The 19,018-nt window shown below is 55.6% G+C and overlaps 1 protein-coding gene across 5 annotated transcripts in view; it reads right to left on the reverse strand.

The window, feature by feature from the left end:
• Window positions 1-19,018, reverse strand: part of HIVEP3 (HIVEP zinc finger 3) — a 451,785-nt gene that overhangs the window by 100,209 nt on the left and 332,558 nt on the right. The window lies entirely within an intron of this gene.

Consider the following 19,018-nt stretch of genomic DNA (forward strand, 5'->3'; position numbering starts at 1 on the left):
GTGAATAAACACTGAGTTCTCTCCATTTACTACCCCTGGGTAGCAGGGGAAAATCTCTGTAGGTGGGTTGGTGGAGACGGATCAACGTCCCGACAGCGGCCACACGCTCTTCGTGGCCCCTCTGGAGGGAACCAGCAGGTGGGGGTGTCATCCAGGGACTGGGGCTGCAAGGGGCTCACAGCCCCACCCAACCCGGTCTCTACCGCTGAGTCCCAGATGAGCAGCCCAAAGCCCGCGGTCAGATTCTAAATCTTAGCACGTGGATCTTGAAAGTCACCCAAGCATCCTAGGAAGTCCAGGAGTCGTCACGGACCTCTCCCTCTCCACCTCCTCCCACATCCCATATGCCACCAGGTTCTTAGCGAATTGGCTCCTAAAGTGCCTACAGCCTGTTAGCTCCTCCCCACCCCACTGTCACTGGGTCCGCGCTCCACGGAGGACAGAGTGGTATATGGTATCTGCATCACAGAAGAGGTGTGCAGCACGGAGCTCCGTGACCACTTCTGATGCCCGCAGACTGCCGTCAGAAATCCAGATTCCCCTGGAAGGGATCACAGCCTCTTCCCCACAGAGCCACCACGACCATCCAGCCTCCCCCCCTTCTCCTGACACCCTCCCTCACCCCTTGCCTTTCAGCTACCTGATAATACCTGAGCGCACCGCCTTCTTCCCAGGCTTCAAACCCTTCTTGACGCTGTCCCCGCTCTTGGGAGTGTCCTCCCTCCCCTTCTCTACCAGGCCAGCTCCCACCCATCCTCTGAAAGTTCAGCTCGGGCAAAACCTCCCTCTGCTCCAGCCCCGCCACTGTCCAGGGAGCTGGCTAGAACTCCCCTCTCTCAAGCTCCTAACCCTCCATCCAGAACTTTGCCGTAACACCAACCAGGCCACCCTGTGCTCCTTGTCCCTCCACCTGTCTGTCTTCCCTACAGCCAGCCAGGCCTCCAGGGCAGGAACCACAGGGCTCAGCACAGTGCTTGGCAAGTGGAATGAACACAGGACCACCGCCCTGCCTGGCACCTCTGACGTCACCACGTCCAGACGTCCAGGAGCTCACTTTCCAGGGCAAGCGACAGCTGATTCTTGCCAAACTGGCAGGTCCGAGGTCCACCTAAACCAAAAGGTTCTCCCAGGGAACTTGCCGTCTCTCTCTGCGCCGTGGCCCCAGGACCCGGAACAGCCTGTTGCTGGCCCTCGTGTCTCTCAGGGACTCCATGGCCCTGTCTGCCAAACCAAAGACCGGACAAGCCCACCTCTAAAGAACCCCTTCTGTTCTAACTCCCTGCTGAGGAGCTGATATTATTTACCAGCCAGAATAATTCTTCCCCATTAAAGAAAAACAAACAGAGAGAACCAGCCCTCCTTCTCTGCTCCTCCTGAAGGCCCAGATGGGTCTCCAGCTCTGCAAATAAGTGAGGTGCCCTACTGACCCTCGAAGGAATGCTCTCATTTGGTGGCAACTTTTATGTCCTTATGAGCCAAGGATTTAAAACCCCCTTGCAATATCTGTTCTTCTTCTTTTCTTCTTCTTTTTTTTCAATCTTCACAATTGGGTGAGATCGGTCTTTCTCACCTTCATTTTACATAAAGTGAGGCTCAAAGAGGGAGCAGCTCGTGCAGGCTGGAGCCCTCCAGCCAGGGTGTGGGAGAGGCGGAACTGGCCCCGGTCGTCACCCCACAGCTGCCTGGGGCCTCACCTGACAGACAGGGCCCTTCAACAAAACAACAGCACACGCCTATCTCTGTGCTGTTCTGTGAGCTTTTCTTCACGCAAACAGAAACACCCAGAGAGGTGAAGACACAGAGCTCCACAGTGAGCTGGTGGAAGGGAGACGCCTAGTTCCTAGAAGCCAGGCTCCTTCCAGGCCCAACATTCCAGACAATAAGCAACGCTCCGAGTCGGACTTTATCCAGGCAGAGAAGCCTCGATTCCAGCACCTTCTGCCATCACAGGCATCCAATCCAGGACAACAGAAACCGTGCACGCCCAAGACAGGGCAATGCCCTCTTCCTCTTGCTGGTCCCCCCTGCCCTTCTGGTTCCTCTAGGGCCCCCAGTGAGGGCTGACTGTGTGTGAGAGAGAGAAGGTAAGGAGCTAGGGCTGTGATTCTGGGCCCTTCCTCCGGCCTAGCTCTCCTACTTGTGACCCATGGCCTGGTGCTATTCCTTGGAGAACATATGGGTCCTGTCTTCCAAGTTATACTATCAACTCTCAAATGAAGGCTCACTTAAGGCCCTCTACATGGACTTACTCAGTGCATGACTTCTGACCATCCCCGCCCTAGCGCTCACCACCACTGTAATTAAGGTGCTAATGCATGATTACTCTCTCCTTCAAGAATATAAGTTCTCAGGGAAGAACCAGGCCATTTGTCTTGCTCCCAAGCTGCAGCCCAGCCCCTAGCACAGCACTAACACAGAGGAGGCACTCAAGAAATACATGTTGTAAAGAACTCACTCAGTCACTCACTCATGCATCGAATAGGAGGAAGAGGGGACCTGCCGTCTGAGGGTGACAGACGGGTGTTCTGGTCCCAGCTCTGCCACAAACTCCCCCTGCGTCCTCAAGCAAGGCGTTTCCACCCTCCAGTCCTCTCCCCCCATCTATGAAATGGAGTTTCATGATGTTTCTGTGACACTGAGGAGCGTACCGCCTCGGACTCAGGGTCCCGGGCACCTTACCAGCGTCACCCATGTCCTGACCCTTGTGTTCCACGTTCTCTCTAGGTTTTGCCCAGATCCAGGCACATGGGAGGGGCCCAGGAAAGCACAGGGAGAAGGGCTCCCAGGCAGGGGGTTGGTATATGCCCTAGGGGGGATAGTAGTTTTCACTCCTGGGCTGCACATCAGGGAGAGGAAAGTGACTCCGACAGCGAGCTGACCCATGACCACAGCGTGCTCGAGGCCTTTCACATCAGTCTTGCTCACCTCCAGCCTAGGCACCAGGAAGGAGGGAAGGGATGTGCCCGAGGTCAGAGTAAGCAGCCAGCACTGACCGTGGGATCCTGGGGGCAAGTCCGGACCCTGGAACACACAGTGTGGCTCCTAGGAGCCTGGGCACCCCCGGGTCCCACCGGCGGAATCCACTCAGCCTTCTGGGTTTTGGCAATTCCCTGGTGTGTGGCTAGTGGCTGGGGGGGTGGGGGAGGGGCAGTAGAAAGCACATCAGTGGTTAAAACCCAGACGACACGAGTCACCAACGTGACAGGTCCCCCAGGGTGGCACCAGGTGTCAGAAGTTACTTAGAGGGGACGGGACAAGGGGCCTTGAGGAATCCGAGGGCTGATGAAGGGGATGGGGGTGGCGCTCCAGGCTGAGGAGACAGCACCTGCCCGGTGTGCCCACATGCTCCCTGAGGGGAAGTCACTTTCCCACCTAGACAGCGAGCAGGCCAGTGGGCACCTGTGATCAGACCTCGGGGAAACAGAAGAACACGTCTGCGACCCTCCCCTCCGAGGAACCCCCGCCAGTCCAGACTCAGCCTCCCCGGTACACTGCTTTTGCTGTCATGGTAGCAAATGACCATCAACTCAGTGGCTTCAAGCAACACAACTTATTATCTCAGCGTTCTGGAGGTCAGAAATCCATGAGTTCCACTGGGCTACAATCAAGGGGCTGACAGGGCTCCATTTCTTCTGGAGGCTCCAGGGAGAATCCATTTTTGGTTGCCTTTTCCAGCTTCTAGAAGCTGCCCGAATTCCTTGGTTCGTGGCCCCTTCCATCTTCAAGGCCAGCAATGGCTGGTGTCGCCCTCCTCACATCTGACACGGATTCTCCTGCTTCCTCTTCTGTATTCACAGGCCCTGTGAGAGCACGGGCTCCTCCTCAAGTGGATAATCCAGGATAACCTCCCTATTTTAAAGTCAGCTGATTAGCAGCCATCATTCTATCTGCTGCCTTCATTCCTCTTTGTCATGTAAAGTAACTTCCTGAGGGGTTCTGGGAATCAGGACATGGACACCTTTTGGAGGCCGTTATTCTGCACGGAACTCTTCTCCCCCAAATATAGCTTCAGGAGACAGAGAGAGAGAGAGGGAGGGAGGGAGGAAGGGAGGAGATGAGGGCGGCGGTTTGGGGGGAGCGGGGCAGGCATACACACACTCACATCCTACTGGCCGCCGTGGCAGCTTCCTGGTCGCCGGCTCGGTGCACAGCGCCCTTAGAAAACTCGTCATGTTTCCACACTGAGCCAGACACGTGCAGTTTCCACAGTGACTGCAGGAGCAGAGCCAGAAATAACCTCACTGAGGTGGAAACCGTCCCTTCCTTGGTGCTCTGGTGGCTCTCACACCCTCAGCTCCCCCGTCGCTGAGGCCCTGCAGGCACGAGAGGCCCTTCCAGGGCTTGGTGAGCACTGGTGTGTGTGTGTGTGTGTGTGTGTGTGTGTGTGTGTGTGTGTGTGGACTCATCCCCAGGGATCTGACTGCAGGGCTGGGCTGGCACTCTCGCCGCCTCACCCCCGTGGAGCGCTGCCTCTCCTCCTCCTTGGCCTCACCACCCCTGAGCCGCAGGGCCCTCCAGCACCCCAGCCTTTCCTCTGAACTCTTGCCACCAAACATCGGGACCCACTGGACACACCCTTGGCCCCGACGCATGTGCTGCTCTGCCCCCACCCCTCCTCGGGCTTCTGGATGTGACAGGGCCCTGCCCGGGAGGGGGTCCAAACAGGGAAGTGGCCACTCGCACCAGCCCAGGTGGTCCCCTGCCCTGACTTTGCTGAGGGCGAGCCCTGCCAGCCTTGCGCAGGTTGGCCCTGGGAGTCCCCTCTGGGAAGCTGGGTCCAAACCCTGCCTCCTCCCAGAGCTCCCCTCACCCGCCTGGAAGGCTTCCTCTAAGAACAAGGTCTTGTCCCCCGGAGGGGCCGAAAAACGTGCGGAAGTATGGAGACCAACACGTATCCAGGCCTTACTGCCCACACTACTCAGATGCCATGGTGTCCGTAGGACCCTGGGAAATACTGGCCATGACTTCAATTTCTCATGTGTTATCTCTCAGAGGCAAACAAGAGTGAACACAACTTGTGCACGCGAGGTCCTGCACTGAGCGGTTTGCACGCACTTCGTTCAATTATTCCTCACCTGGACTCAACTATGATCAACCCTACTTTACAGAGAAGCTGACACTGAGAGAGAGCAAACAACTTGCTCAAGGTCACACGCGAGACGGTGGTAGAGCCCAGACTGGACCCCCATGTCCCATGTGCCAGATTCCAAAGCTGAGACGATAGCCACCATGTCATTTCGGAAGGGGGTTGGGGGAGGAGGCCCATAGGGGAACCATGCTAAATGCTAAATGAGATGCTTCCAGATTGCCTCCTAGAAAGCCCAGAGCCGTGCAAGTGGTTTCAGTTTTGTCTCTTTGTATATACTATGATTCTGTGTAAGATGTTATTTGGGTTCAAAAGAAGTGGGGGGGGGTGCCACTATTTTAAAAGTTTGGAAATCGCCAACTCTATCCTTGCACCGAGGACAAGCCCAAGGCTCAGAAACAGGCATGACTTGCTCAAAGGCAAGGCCTTTGCTGCCGGAGCCAGAGAGCTTTGCTTGTTTCTCCTGCGCCTTGAAGGAACATCCGTTTATTCTCCATTCAGCCCTCTGCACCGCTTGGCACAGAATTTAGAATCAGATGTGGTGTGGGTCCTGGCTCCTGCTTTTATAGCGCTGCATGCCTGGCGGCTTGGCAGTGAAAACAGCCGAGTCTCCGTTTCCTCGCCTGGAAAGTAGGGCCCGTGTGGGCTATGAGAGCAGGCACAGTCAGGCTGCGTGTCAGTCCTGAGCGGTGCGTCGTGACCATGGGTCCTGAGCCGCTGTGACGGGCAGAGGGCAAGAGCCCTATACTTAGAATCAAAAGCCTCTAGCAACGTCCCAGCTTTGACACTCACCACTACGTGCTTTGAGCCACCCGCTGGACTTCTTTGAGCCTTACTCTTGGAGATAAAAATGTCTCTGCCAGGAATTGGTATGAATCTGAAATGTAACGCAGGGACATGCTGGAGGTGCTAGTGTCCCCTGGGTCGTAGAATCCCTGCCTCCGCTCGGTACACTGTCTGCTTCTGCAGCTGAGGGGCAGGGCCCAGGGATCTTGCATTTTCCCGAGCCCCTCTTCCCCCACCACAATGCTGTTGCAGGTAGTCAACAGACCACACTGAGAAATCACTCCAGAAAGCACTCAGTGTGTGTTTGTTCAACAGAATAGACGAATCCTTGAACATCTGTTGAGCTGCACATGGGCTGGAAGACATGGGCTGGAGGAAATAAGCAATTTTCTCCAAATACATTTCCTGTGAAGTCCAAATGATGGGAACTGGGTTGGGGCTTCTAGGATGGGGAGGATGATGCAAGAACTCCCTTCCCCGAGGAGCAGAACATGAGCTCTTCCTGTCCGACGGGGAGACACCTGGCGGGAGGGTCAGTGCCCAGTGGCTCAGGGTCAAACCCAGGGAGGGATATTCCAGGGAGCCCCCTGGGGACCAGTTCCAAACCCTGTTCTCTTCAGCATCTTCATGCAGACAGGAAAGAAAGAACTGAAAATATGCTCATTAAATCTGCATCTGGCACCCAGTTTGGCAGGGTTGCCAAAATTCTGTAAGACTAGAATTAAATTAGCAAATTGGAAGTAAAGTGATTTTAAGCAGACATGATGGAATTCATTAGGGCCAGGTGGAAGCCAGTGGGGGAAGGGACCCAGGAAAGCCCACATGCCCCGGGGGTGGGGAAGCCTGGCCCAACGGAAACAGAAGAGGACCAAGTCGGTGAGCAGACCCGACCCAAATGATAAGATTCAGCCCTCAGAATGTGCTGGTGACAAAGAGGGCCCTGCACTGCAAGGTGAGGGAGGAGAGACACATTCCGGGGGACAGGAGGCGTGGGGACCAAGAAGAGAGGCCCCTGGGAACTGCTGGAAAATGAGAAGGGGGGGGTCCCCAGACTGGGCTCTCCTTGAGGGCAGGCACTCAGTGTATCGGCAGGGCTGGAATCGCTACATGATTATGAGCTCACGGTCTGGAGAAAACACAGGGATGGACAGAAAGGGGCACGGGGGACACGGAGCCTGGGCAGGAAGGGAGAAGGGCACTAACCAAGCTCAGGCACTGGGTGACACATTCGTCAAATATCACCTCTCAGACGTGTCTCTACTCTTTGTTGTTGTTGTTTTGGGGGCTTCCTTTTTTGTTTTCTTTAACAATTTTTTTTAAAACACAGAAGTATTTAATGTACAATGTGGACAAGCACCCCCTTCACCTCCCCCCCCCAGTTCTACTCCCCAGATGAAACTACCACTCACAGTTCCCTGGTATGTTCCCACTCTGTTTCCATGAGCACAGAAACAGATTTCAATGTGCAGACACATACAGAATTGTTTAACTTTCTCTGTATAAAAATGGGATTATATTAAACATAGCATACGGAAACCTTTTTCCAATTCAGAATATGCTGGAAATGTCTCCCCGGGTTGGGGCTTCTAGATTCACTTCTTTCTTTTTGCATGGCCACAAAGTATTCCACGGTACAAAGGCACCATAAGCTTTGTAAGTATTGCCACTGCTGGACGTTGAGGCCACTTCCAGCTTCCTCCTACTGCGAGCAACGCCGGAGGGCACACCCTTGTACGATCACATCTTTGTGGGCCTGCATTTCCCTACGGCTGGGGAATTGCTGGATCGGAGTAGGCGTGGCCATTTATCATTTTCATTGATAACCAATTTTTACCCTCGTGGGCCCCAGATCTCTATGTATTTTCACGTTGTTGCCATCTGTAAGCATTCTAGTTTCCAATCTTTTGGGTTTGGGTACGTAGAGCATTAGTCCTATCTTTACCGGCCATTCTGTGAACTACCTGTTCATATCTTTTGCACACTTTTAAAAACTTGCCCATTTTTTCAGTCGATGGAATTCTCATAAGCAGTGATGACAATGAACACGTAGCTTTCTGTGTGTTGGGAACCGTTCCAGGCACCCCACAAGCTCACAGCATTGAATCAAAACCCTAAGAAGGAGGTGGTGGCATCAGCTCACGTCTACAGCCAAAGACAGGGAGGCTTGGAGACTCCGTGTGATGTCTAAGGTCACACGTTTCAGATGCGGGGCAAGGTAGAGTTTGAAGGATGAGCTGAACCAACCATGTCAGAGCTTCGCCCTCCCTCCAGCTAAGCCATAGAGAAAGAATCCCCGCCCCCCTGGAATCTTCACTCTTTCTGTGATTTCTCCTTTGCTTTATCTATGGAAACTTTCAGAACATACTGTGCTCGTAATACCAGGTTAGGAAACTAAAGTCCAGTTTCTGACAGAGGCGATCAGAAAACGGACCCTGCACGTTAGATGGGATGTGGCCATGCTCAGGGGTGGGCCTGGAGGAGGAGGAGAAGGGTTTGGGTGGGGAACAGCAGTCAGGGAACAACGAGGCTGAGGCGGGGGCCCAGCTGTAAGGGCCTGACAAGGCAGGCAGACCATTTACAGGACCCTCCCCAGGGGGCAACATGGACGGGGGCAAAGGCTGGGACCCAGGAGTGCTGCGAGGATCAGCCTGGCTCAAAGTCATCATCAAATCAAAGGGTGTCCTCACCTACCCGGACACGCCCACTGACGGGCACGCAGACCACTAACAATGCTCTCCTTTCGGTGTGAAAAACACACCTGTGTGTATGGAAGTACAGATCACACAGGCAAAAAGCCATACTTGACGAAGACCAGATTTTGGCCTTTAGTGGCATTTTTTTAATGTGGTTCTTTCTGAGCTCCCCTAACACCAATGTCACAAGTGGGTTTCTGGGTTAGAGACCCACCACCGAGTAGTCACATGGGCTCGGTTACCCTCATCTCAATGACAGTTCTTCTGTCCCCCATGAACGCAGCACAGAGGGGAGGAGGAAGGATCATTTGCATGCCATTTGCCACTTTGCTTCTGAGAAAAAAAAAGAAATTAGCAAAATCGGAAAAATGTGTGAAACTGACATGCTGAAACTAATATGCAGAACCAAGTTTTAGAGGCACAATTTAGCATTCGTGTTGTTTTTTCAGCTTTGACCTCAGATAACTTTAGTGTTTCCCCATGTTTTCATACAGAATTCTAGTCCAGCCACTGCTCTGATACATACACACACGTCCAATGCATACATCCATATGCGTGCATCCTCTGTCTTACACGGACATCTGTATGGGATGCACAGGAGTTCTCTGATCGATCAAGCTTGGAAAACTGCTCGTAATACCTACCTCTACCCATGCGTGCACACATCCTCCCACACACACATCTTTGGAGATTTCCAATGCCCATCTTGTCTATTAAAGACCCAGAAGTCCTGAAGTATACGGCCCTTAAGGAACACGGCTGTAGCCCTTTTATTTCCTCCCTGTAACTCATCTTCCCATCCCTCTGCACCCGTGTTCTCTGGAACAGACCTTGGGAAGTGCTAGATTTCTTTATTTCACAAGATCAGAGCCTAGTGAAATCAGGAGCCCATCCTGGAGGGCCACCCTGCTCTTGTCAACACTGAACGCTTTCTAACAGACTCACGATGGTGGTCTCCTGTGCATCTGAGCATCTCTGGCTCCTCCGGTATTTCAGGGCAATGTGTGGAGTGACATGAGCCTTCTGGAAACCCCTAGGAGACCAAGGCAAGTGAAGTTATGTCGCTGTGCAGTGGTGCAGTGAGCCTGGACCCATCACCTACTCTGGGCTCAGAGGTTCTCAGCCGGAAGGCCCCTGGAGACTCACCTAGGCCAGCTCACTTGTTTTGTGAAGGGGGAATCCCAGCAAGAAGGGACCAAGCCTCAGAATCCCTTGACCCCACGCTCTTTCCTTCAATCCAAGAGACATCCTTCCCTGGCCGTAAATGCTTTCTACCCTAAAGGAAAACCAGATTTGCATTAAGAGGCCCTTCCAGCTCTAGGATTCTGTTCTCACTACCTGGCACCACTCCTTCCCAGCCATTACTCACTACAATTCCTACAGTCACATGGTACAGCTCTGCAGATAAAACTAGGTTTCCATCTGTCTGCTAGCGCATCAAGCGAAAATGAGCTGGTGAACTTTCATCACATGTAAAGGGCATACTTGCTATAGCCTAAAATACAGGTCATCCAGGATACTAGAAATTCATCTGGGGGCATTCTCCAGGGAGATGCCTCCAAGAGAACATTCCTCCTCCAGCATGACGCCACACCTCGGTTTAGACTTTCGCTTCTTCTCACCCAGGCAACTCTAGGTAGCACGGCTGGGTACTATAACAGCAGGGACTCAACGACTTAATGACCTTTTATGACTTTTCCTTAGGAACCTTGAGGAGGCCAGCTAGTTGGAGTATATGTGGATTTATTCGTTTATTTTTATGTAAACTTTTTGCTTTGGAATAATCTCATTTTTTAAAAAAGATTTTATTTATTTATTTGACAGAGAGAGAGGCAGCGAGAGAGGGAACACAAGCAGGGGGAGCGGGAGAGGGAGAAACAGGCTTCCCGCTGAGCAGGGAGCCTGATGCGGGGCTCGATCGCAGAACGCTGGGATCATGACCTGAGCCGAAGGCAGACGCTTAACGACTGAGCCACCCAGGCGCCCCATGGAATAATTTCATATTGAAAGAAAAGTTACAAAGATAGAGCAGAGTTCCCATATACCCTTTACCCTGTTTTCTTTAATGTTAACATCTTACATAATCAAGGTCCATCTGTCAAAACTCAGAAACCGATATTAGCACATTATTATTAACTAAACTACAAGCTTCATCCAGATGTCACCGGTTTTTCCACTACTGTCCATTTTCTGTTCCAGGATCCAATCCAGGATCCCACATTGCATTTAGTTACCATAGCTCCTTAGTCTCTGGATTGATTTTGTTTTCAGGTAATCGCATCCCTACTGCACGCAGGGTGGCATGCTGGGTGCCAAGCCTCCCTGTGAGGACACGCACGGCGTCTGACGGGCAGTCGAGTCCACTCCCCCCCCCCATTGGGAATATGGTCCTGGGCTTGTCACTCCACATACAGAGTTTTCAGAGGCCACATCTGCAACATGGAGGTGATTCCTTCTACGCTGTTAGGATGAGACAGTCTACGTGGACAGGCACTTTGAAGGCCTAAAGCCCAGTTCACTCAGAGCCCTATCCAGCTCGCTGTTATCATTATTAGCGTTGCTATAACAACAATCAGGAATTAGATTCGGTTCCCTGTATCTGAAGCAGGACAGCTCAGAGTCTGAGCTGCGTGGCTGAGCTGACCACTCGAGCTTCACGTAGGATCTTTCCACAGACCCCCCATGTACAGCACGGAGAAAGAAAACCCTTCTTCAATTCGTCTGTTCAGTTCCACATTTCCTGCACAGCTTTGCTCAAGTGTCGCCTTATCGGTGATAACTTCCCTGACCACCCTACAAACAAGAGCCCCCGAGTCCCTCCCCCTGGCTTTCCCTACTTTATTTTCCTCCTATTTCCTTCTTACCCTACTTTATTTTCCTCCACGGCATCAGCCTCTGTGGCACATTACACATTCATGCGCTCCTTTGTTCACCGCATGCCTCCCTCTGCTGGTGTGTAAGCTCCAGGAGAGCACCGACCGCTGTCTGTTTTGGGCACTGCTGTATCCCTGGGCCTAGAACAGTGCCTGGCGCTTGCTAAGTGTCCCGCAGATCTTCGGTACATGAGTCACTGGACGCTCAGTCTGGCTCTGCTATCTCTCGCATCCAGCCCGATAACCTGAACACAAACTTCCCGTCCAAACATACTGTTTAATTCAAGTAAGAGAAAAGCTACTTGGGAAGCAGATGGCTTTGAGGCTTCTGGGTCCCCTTTAAGAAAAAAAAAAAAAAGGAGTAATGCCTTTCTTTTAATTTAATTTCATGCCATTAATGTCCCTTCACCTGCCTCCTCTCCTATAAGCAGCTCTGTCAGTTAGAAACCACAGTCTCCTCCTCGTCCAGAGGCTGTCTGCTGGCCTCTCGGCGCAATCAATCCCAGCAGAGCCCAGGCTGGAAAAAGTTGGTGAAATCCCCACACCGAGCCAACCTACTCCGTTACTGCGGCACTCAGCTCTTGTACATCAAAGGCCTGCAGGCTTCTCAGGGTAGGAAGAAAGCCAGGGGATCCTGCAGACCGGCCTCGGGGAGGACACTGAGGTCCAGAGAGGGGAGGGAACTGGAAAATGACATGCAGCGACCTAGCGGCAGGTCCCCGACAGAACCCAGGACTCCCGGCTCTGCAGCCTGGTGCAATTCCTCTTGGGCTGGACCCATTTTCCCATGCCCACTTTCACCGAGGGGCATGTGCTTGTTTCCTCGAGTTCCAATCTGGCTGTCTCCCCATCCATGCCCACTCTTGGGTACCTGATGAGTTTGGGCAGCAATGGGGGGAGGGGACTCTCCGAAAGCAGCCACACACAGGACAGTAGAGCCAAGAGCCAAACAGAAAGAAAAGGAAATGGGGGTCGCATTTGTTGAGAGCCAGATACGTTATCATCATCTCCCCTAACACTCCTAGTACCCTGCAGCAAAGGTGTCGTAACCACATTACACACGGAGGAAAAGGAAACAGAGAAGCTTAAAAATGCAGCAAATCACACAGCAAGTATGTGGCAGAGCCAACTGCAGAGTGGAGTTCCTTCTAGCGCCGAAGCCCCTGCGCCCTGCCTGACCATGCTCGCAGAGACCCCAACACTGAGCACTCCAGCGACGGGTCCTTAAACAGCAAAACGTTCCTCTGGAAAGGAAGCCCGAAGACTCCCATTCTACGGATGAGGAAACTGATGTCTGCAGAGGAAAAGCCACCTATCTGGGGCCACGTGGCTAGTGAGTGTTTGGGTCTGCCCCACTCTGAGCTCCCCGGGGAGGCAGCCTCTCTCCTCGTGCTTAGCCCAGAGCTGAACCCACAGGAGGACACAATCCGCTGCTGGTGAACAAACGAATGCATGACGGAGGAGGTTAGGAGCGCATCTCCCACGAGCCAGGGGTTTCCCCCCAGCTGCCCCAGACGCTGGCCTCGGGAACGGGAGAGCGGGCTGATGTGGAGGGGGCCCGAGCCAGAATATCAACACTGACCTCCAAACCTCACGCCCCCCTCGCAGCCAGTGGAGCTGTCGGAGGCATGGAAGCGACGCTGGCCCCGGTCCCCACTTGGCCCTCACCTCTCCACCAGAGCTGCAGCTGCACGAGGAAGAGGAGCGGGAAGACGGCCGAGCTGGTGATTCTTCAGCCCAAGGGCTGGTGTTGACGAGCTGGAATGTACTCTTTTTCAAAAGTCTACTGTTTGGAGCAAATGGGTCCGTTCTTATTGAACCCTTTAGTAGACAAGTCACAAATACCGTCGTCGTGATTATTATTATTATCATGCACGCTTTACATTAACAACCGAAACTACGGTTTGCTGTTCAGCCACGACACACCAGGCACAGCCAGCTCATAAGCCACCCGACACAGGGGGCTTCCTACACCCCATGCAGCCGCCTTGTAGGTCAGTGTCAGCGTCCTCTCATTACAGAGAAGGAAGCTGAGGCTTAGGAGAGGCAAAGGGACTTGGCCCAGGAACATGCCAGAAAGGAGGCCTACGGGTCTCCATAGCTCGTGCTCCCACCATGCAGCTGGTGTGGGCCTGGGACAAGGGGGTTAGAGCCACGGCTAAGGACGCACAGAGACTAGAGGCGGAGCCTGCCAGACTTCTCGGGCACCCAGCCGGCTGGGCTTCTCATCGGCAGGCTGACCTTCCAGCACCAGCGCGCTTCTCCACATGCCCACATGCCATCCCGAGAGGCCCTGAATCATTTGGGGTGGGACTTGGATCTCTTCTGTTAGAAACCCTCAGGCTGCCCTTGGGGAAGAACCATGCTTGCAGTCCTCAGGGGGGCATTTTCTCACACCTGTACCCTCTTCCAGAGGGTTCCAAAAATGTTCCCTGTGAAATCCAAAGAATTTCACCATTTACACAGCATACCTCAGAAGTTGAGACCTGACAATTCCAGGATTTGCAAGGGAGTGACAATGACTCTGATCACCACAAATGGGGCGTAAAGCTGTGTCTTTATTCACCATGATGATTATTCCTGAAGAGTGTGGTGTTTATGACAAGGACTTTGGAGCCCAAAGTCCCGAGTTTGGGTCCCAGGTCTGCCCTTTACTAGCCGGGCAACCTCAGGCGAATGCGTTCAACAAAAATGGTTCTTCCAAGCTTACTATGCAGCCATCAGCCCTGGACTGGGAAGAGGGAAGACACGGAAGCGGACCAAAAAAGCCACAGTCTCTCTTAGCTCTGAGTTCATTATCTGTAAAATGGGAGCCAACAGTTACCAAGTGCCTACGACCGCGCGTCAGGCCCTGGGCACGCGGGTGCTCTCTTCACACCCCCAAGGGCCTCAGGAGGCACGTTCTCCTGTATCGTGCTTTGCAGCTGAGGAAGCAGGGATCCAGGGGCCGCATCAGTGGCCTGGATGAACCCGCAGTGGCCCTGTGGCAGGGATGAGCTCTCGCCCCTTCCGCAGACCCCCGTTCGCGGGCCCTCCCCGCTTGGCAGCCTCGCCCACAGAGCGAGCGGGGTAATAGGAGAGAGGGCTCTGCAGCCGATGAGGAATGGCACAGATGTATGACGTCATGGTTATTAATAATGGAAGCAGGGCAGCTAATTCGCGACCCCTCCAGACGGACCACCTGAAATGCTGTGAACCTCCGGCACACCACATCGCATCTTATCACGGTGGAGCTGGAAGGGGCCTGAGGAGCCCAACCTTCTCCTCATTTATAGGGGCAGAGGTGGACAAGAAGGGAGGCCGCCCCGCCCCCAAAGCCCAGGCCACGCCAAGTTAGGCTCTAGCGACTGAACCGCCAAGATCGGGCACCCGCCACTGCTCCCCTCCAAGGGGTGCTGGTAAGGGACGCAGCAGCGAGCGCCAAGTGTGGCCTCTCCACGGGCCCTGAGCCCGGCTCCTTCATGCCGCAGGGCCTTTGTACCTGCTGCTCTTCTGCTCAGAGTGCTCCTTCCCAAAAACTCGGCACGGCTGTCACTGTTTCATCATTCAGACCTCAGGATGAATGCCACCTCCTCACGAGAGGACTCCCGGGGCCCCGTCTTTATCTTTGCCCGTTCCTCCCTAACAGTCACACTTTCATGGTGTGTGTCACCACTTAGCCTTATCTTGTCCATTACTAGTCATTCTCTCTCTCCCACCGGAACGCAGGCTCCACAAAGAGAGGATTAAATGGTTTTCAGCGCTGTCATCCCTGGAAAGGTGCCTGGGACCCAGCAGGCACTTAGAAACATGTTCAGCGAGTCCCCCTGGAGGCTGGCCTGGGTCGCAGCCCCCTAGCAGCCCGCAGTCCTTTGCTCACTCACTCACTCACTCACTCATTCAATAAATGCTTATTGAACCCTCCTCCGTGCCAGGTGCTCTGCTTGGAGCCGGGGGTTCCAATCAAACAAATGACACCAAGTCCTTGCCCTAACGGAGCTGTGACGGCTGACGAAAACAGCATACAAGACACGCTGTCAGTCAAATCGCGTGCGACCAAATGATAGCTGACCAAAAAAGGTGGGGGGATCAGTATGGCAGAAGCTGGGAGAAACGGAACAACGCTGGGGAGATGCCGACATCAGATGGGCCCTGCAAGGGCTTCCTATATGCTCAGTACTCATCTGGGGGGGCTAGTGCCAGGCACCCCCACCAGCTCTGGGGAGGGGGGCAAGGGGACATACCCATGGCTACGGGTGCCTCTGGCCGCAGCCTGGAGCACAACAGGACGGACGCGTGCGGCCGTGTGCACAGAGAAGCAGGTGAGTGAGAGCCTGTGTAGGAGGGCGTGTGTAGGTGTGCAATCGACGTGTGAATGAGAACCCAGGATCAAGCCTGTGAGCGTGTGTGTGCGGAGGGAGAGAGGGATTTGTGCTTACAAGTGGATGGGTGCGTGTGTAGGAGTCGTGTGTGTGTGTGTGATGACTCGCTTCCATTACTCTTCACAGAGGCTCCACGTCTTTACACGCTCAAGTCCCCAAACAGATGACACACAGTGGCTACCCAATCATCATTTGATTCATTCAACACTAAATCATTTACATCCTCGTGTTTGTCAAATATATCCTACGGAGTGTCCGCACACAGCAATAAACTGGTTCCAGAAGAGAATGATCAACTTCTAGATATAACTGAATGAGGTGAGAGCACTGGACGAGGAGTCTGGTCCCTGTTTCACCACTGTCTTGGGCTGCTGTTTAGTTGTGTGACCTCAGAGAAGCCACTGAACTTCTCTGAGCTTCTGCTTACTCTCCATTCAAGATGGCAATTAGAACTTAGCTCCCCAAGTTTGGTTGCAAATCCGCACCGCCACGTCATGGCTGCTGGTAGCCTCAGAAGCACTGTTCCCTAGGAGAGCAAGCACGTGTAACTGGAAAAGGGCCATAGGGCCAACTGAGGAAATGCTGGGCTTGACAATGTTAAACAGGTTCTCTTATTGCGGTACTTCTCAGAACCTTTAATTTGCCAATATGGATTGTAACTGACCAGCGGGATGATACAGAGCTTGCAAAATTTGCCAGACTTACTAGAACAGGGAAATCTTTACTCATGGCATGGCTTTCAGAACTAATGTTCCACACAACAGGCTTTGGGGCCTCTGCTAGCAGACACGCAGGACACTTATTAGTGCCCCCTTTCTTGCAGACGACTGAACAGAAATGGCACTCAATCTCACTAAATCACAGAGCAGAGCCATGGTGAACACCAGCCAGAAGCATCCAAACCACGGTAAGCAGCATGTGCACAGGGCTTTATATTTACAAAACATTTTCACTTAAAGGATTCCGTCCTCCCTGACAACATTCATCTGCGGACCCTCAGCCCCATTTTGCAGATGATAAAACACAGCTGAAAGAAATTAAAGAATCTGCCCAGAGCCACTAAGTAATGGGCTCCTAACTTGACTTTATCAGTTTCCTGTGCGTCCTCGACCCAACCATCAATGAATACATTATCTATTTTATAGATAAGCAATTGTAGCCACAGAGCAGCCCCCCTGCAAGATGCAGTGGCTGCCACCACCCGCACCTGTCCTGCAGCTGCCACCGCTCCGGGCACACGGCACTGGCTGAGCAGAGGGCAGGGGAGGGTGCTCAGAGAAATGCCCACGGAGTCGGAGCTGCTCTGCAAACACCCGGGCTGCGAGGCCGGGAGTAGCTCCCTCCCAGTCACCACACCCTCCCGACCATGCCAGGGACAGCACCCCCCTCCAAGGCTGCGCCCCCTGTGCCAGGTGCCATTCTGCAAGGGGGGCGGGAAGAGCCGGAGCTACGTTGTTTCACTTACTCCCAGTAAGCCCGAGGAGCACCGGGCTGGTCGGAGGTGACAGTCTGAAACTGCCACCACCTCCAGGGGGAAGGGCGGCCAGCGCTGCCAAACCCCTTCAGCAGTCCCCACCGGTGTGCTGGGTCCCCCCACACCGGGAAAGGGAGCGCCAGGCCGGAGAGGCGTGGCGGGGTGAGGGTCTGCCCAGGGCACGGGGGGCTGCGCACGCCAGCGGCGAGCGGGGCTGTGCCAGGCGCGAGTGTGCGAGAGAAGTGTGAACGCGGGAACGCCTGTGTCACCCCAGGGCGGTGACAGAAGTAGCGTCTGGGAAACACAGGCGGAGAGCGCGTGCACCAGGCAACCCCGGCTACGGAGGAGTCCCAGAGGTCCCCGAGTTGGCACCGGCGCGCTCCTGCACACGCGCCCGCGCCCAGCCCTCTCCCACCGGCGCGGCGCCCGCCAGTCCGTCCGCTGCCCGCCGGCCCGGGGCCGCTCGCCGCTCGGCGGTGCGGGGCCCCGGGGCTGCCAGGCCGCGGCGGGGCGCGGCGCGCGGGGCGCTCGCTGCTTACCTGCCGGGCGGCCGCGGCTCCGCTGCTCCGGGCTGGGCTGCGCCGGGCTGCACTGGGCTGCGCTGGGCTGCGCGCCCGGCCTCCGCGCGGCTCGGCAGCGCCCGCTCGCTCGGCTCCGCCCGGCTCGGCTCCGCCCGGCGGTGCCCCGGGCGCTCGCAGGCGGCCCACGCGGCGCAGGGTGGGCGCGGGGCGGGCTGGCGGGCGGGCGCCGGCGGCGGGCGCGGCTCTGGGCCGCCCCGCGGCCGCTTGGAAGCTCCTTATTTGGGCAGTGATGTCAGGGGAAGTCGCAGGGGCCGGACCACCCACTTCTTTCCATTCACTCCCCAGAGTTTCCTGTCGCCCTGCCCGGGAGACCCCGGCGCCCGCCCGGGGCGCCTCTCCGGCCCGCTCGGCCTCGGCGTGCCCGGCCCCGCTGCCCGCCGCTCTGGGATCCCCCCCGCTGCCGGGGTCCCGCTGGGCCGGGGCGCGGCGGGCGGGCGGCGGCCGCGGAGGGTCTGCGCCTGGGGAATCCCCGGCTCGCGGCGGCCGCGGGAGGGTCTGCGTGGCGGCCGCCTCGGTGACAGGCCGTGTCACTCCGGGCGCCGCCCCTCCCTCCGCGCCCGCCCCGGCTCCCGCGCTGTCATTTCCTCCCGGGCCCTCCGGGGAGGGCAGTCAGGGAAGCCCCGGTCGCGGCCGCCCGGGCCCTGCCGCTTGGCGCCCAGCCTCGGCCGCACCCGGCCCGGCGGGCGTCCGTCGTCGTCCCCAAGGTGTGCGCTCCCCGCCCCGCTCCCCGGTGCCAGCGCCGCTCCGGGAAGCCCGCGCCTCCCAAGGCGGGAAGACACCGTACTGAGCGCTGGGCGGGGCGGGCCTGGCGCGTCCTCCGTGGGCTCCAGCCTGGGGCGGGGGCGGGGGGCACCCCGGGGCTTCCCAAGGGCCTGACTTTACCAGAAGCTGCCGGACTTGGGACCTGAATCACCCTGATCCAGACTTCGGCCAGTCGCCAGCACACTGGGGCCAGCCCCCACTCAGGCCCCCAACGGCCTGCTTCCCAAGGGAGCAGAATGGCAGGGGGCCTGGAGACCTCACTGGAATCTGTATTTTGCAGAGTCGCACCCCGAGGCTCAGAGAAGTCAGGTGATTTGCCCGGGTTCGACTCTGCGCAACCAGAGCTGCCCCTGGGTTTGGCTGACTCTAGCCTAGCTTCTGCTGGCCTGGGAACAGCCTCAG

The sequence above is a fragment of the Ursus americanus genome, chromosome 12, assembly GCF_024610735.1.
Source record: "Ursus americanus isolate L20-20 chromosome 12, mUrsAme1.1.p, whole genome shotgun sequence".
NCBI classification, from domain to species: domain Eukaryota; kingdom Metazoa; phylum Chordata; class Mammalia; order Carnivora; family Ursidae; genus Ursus; species Ursus americanus.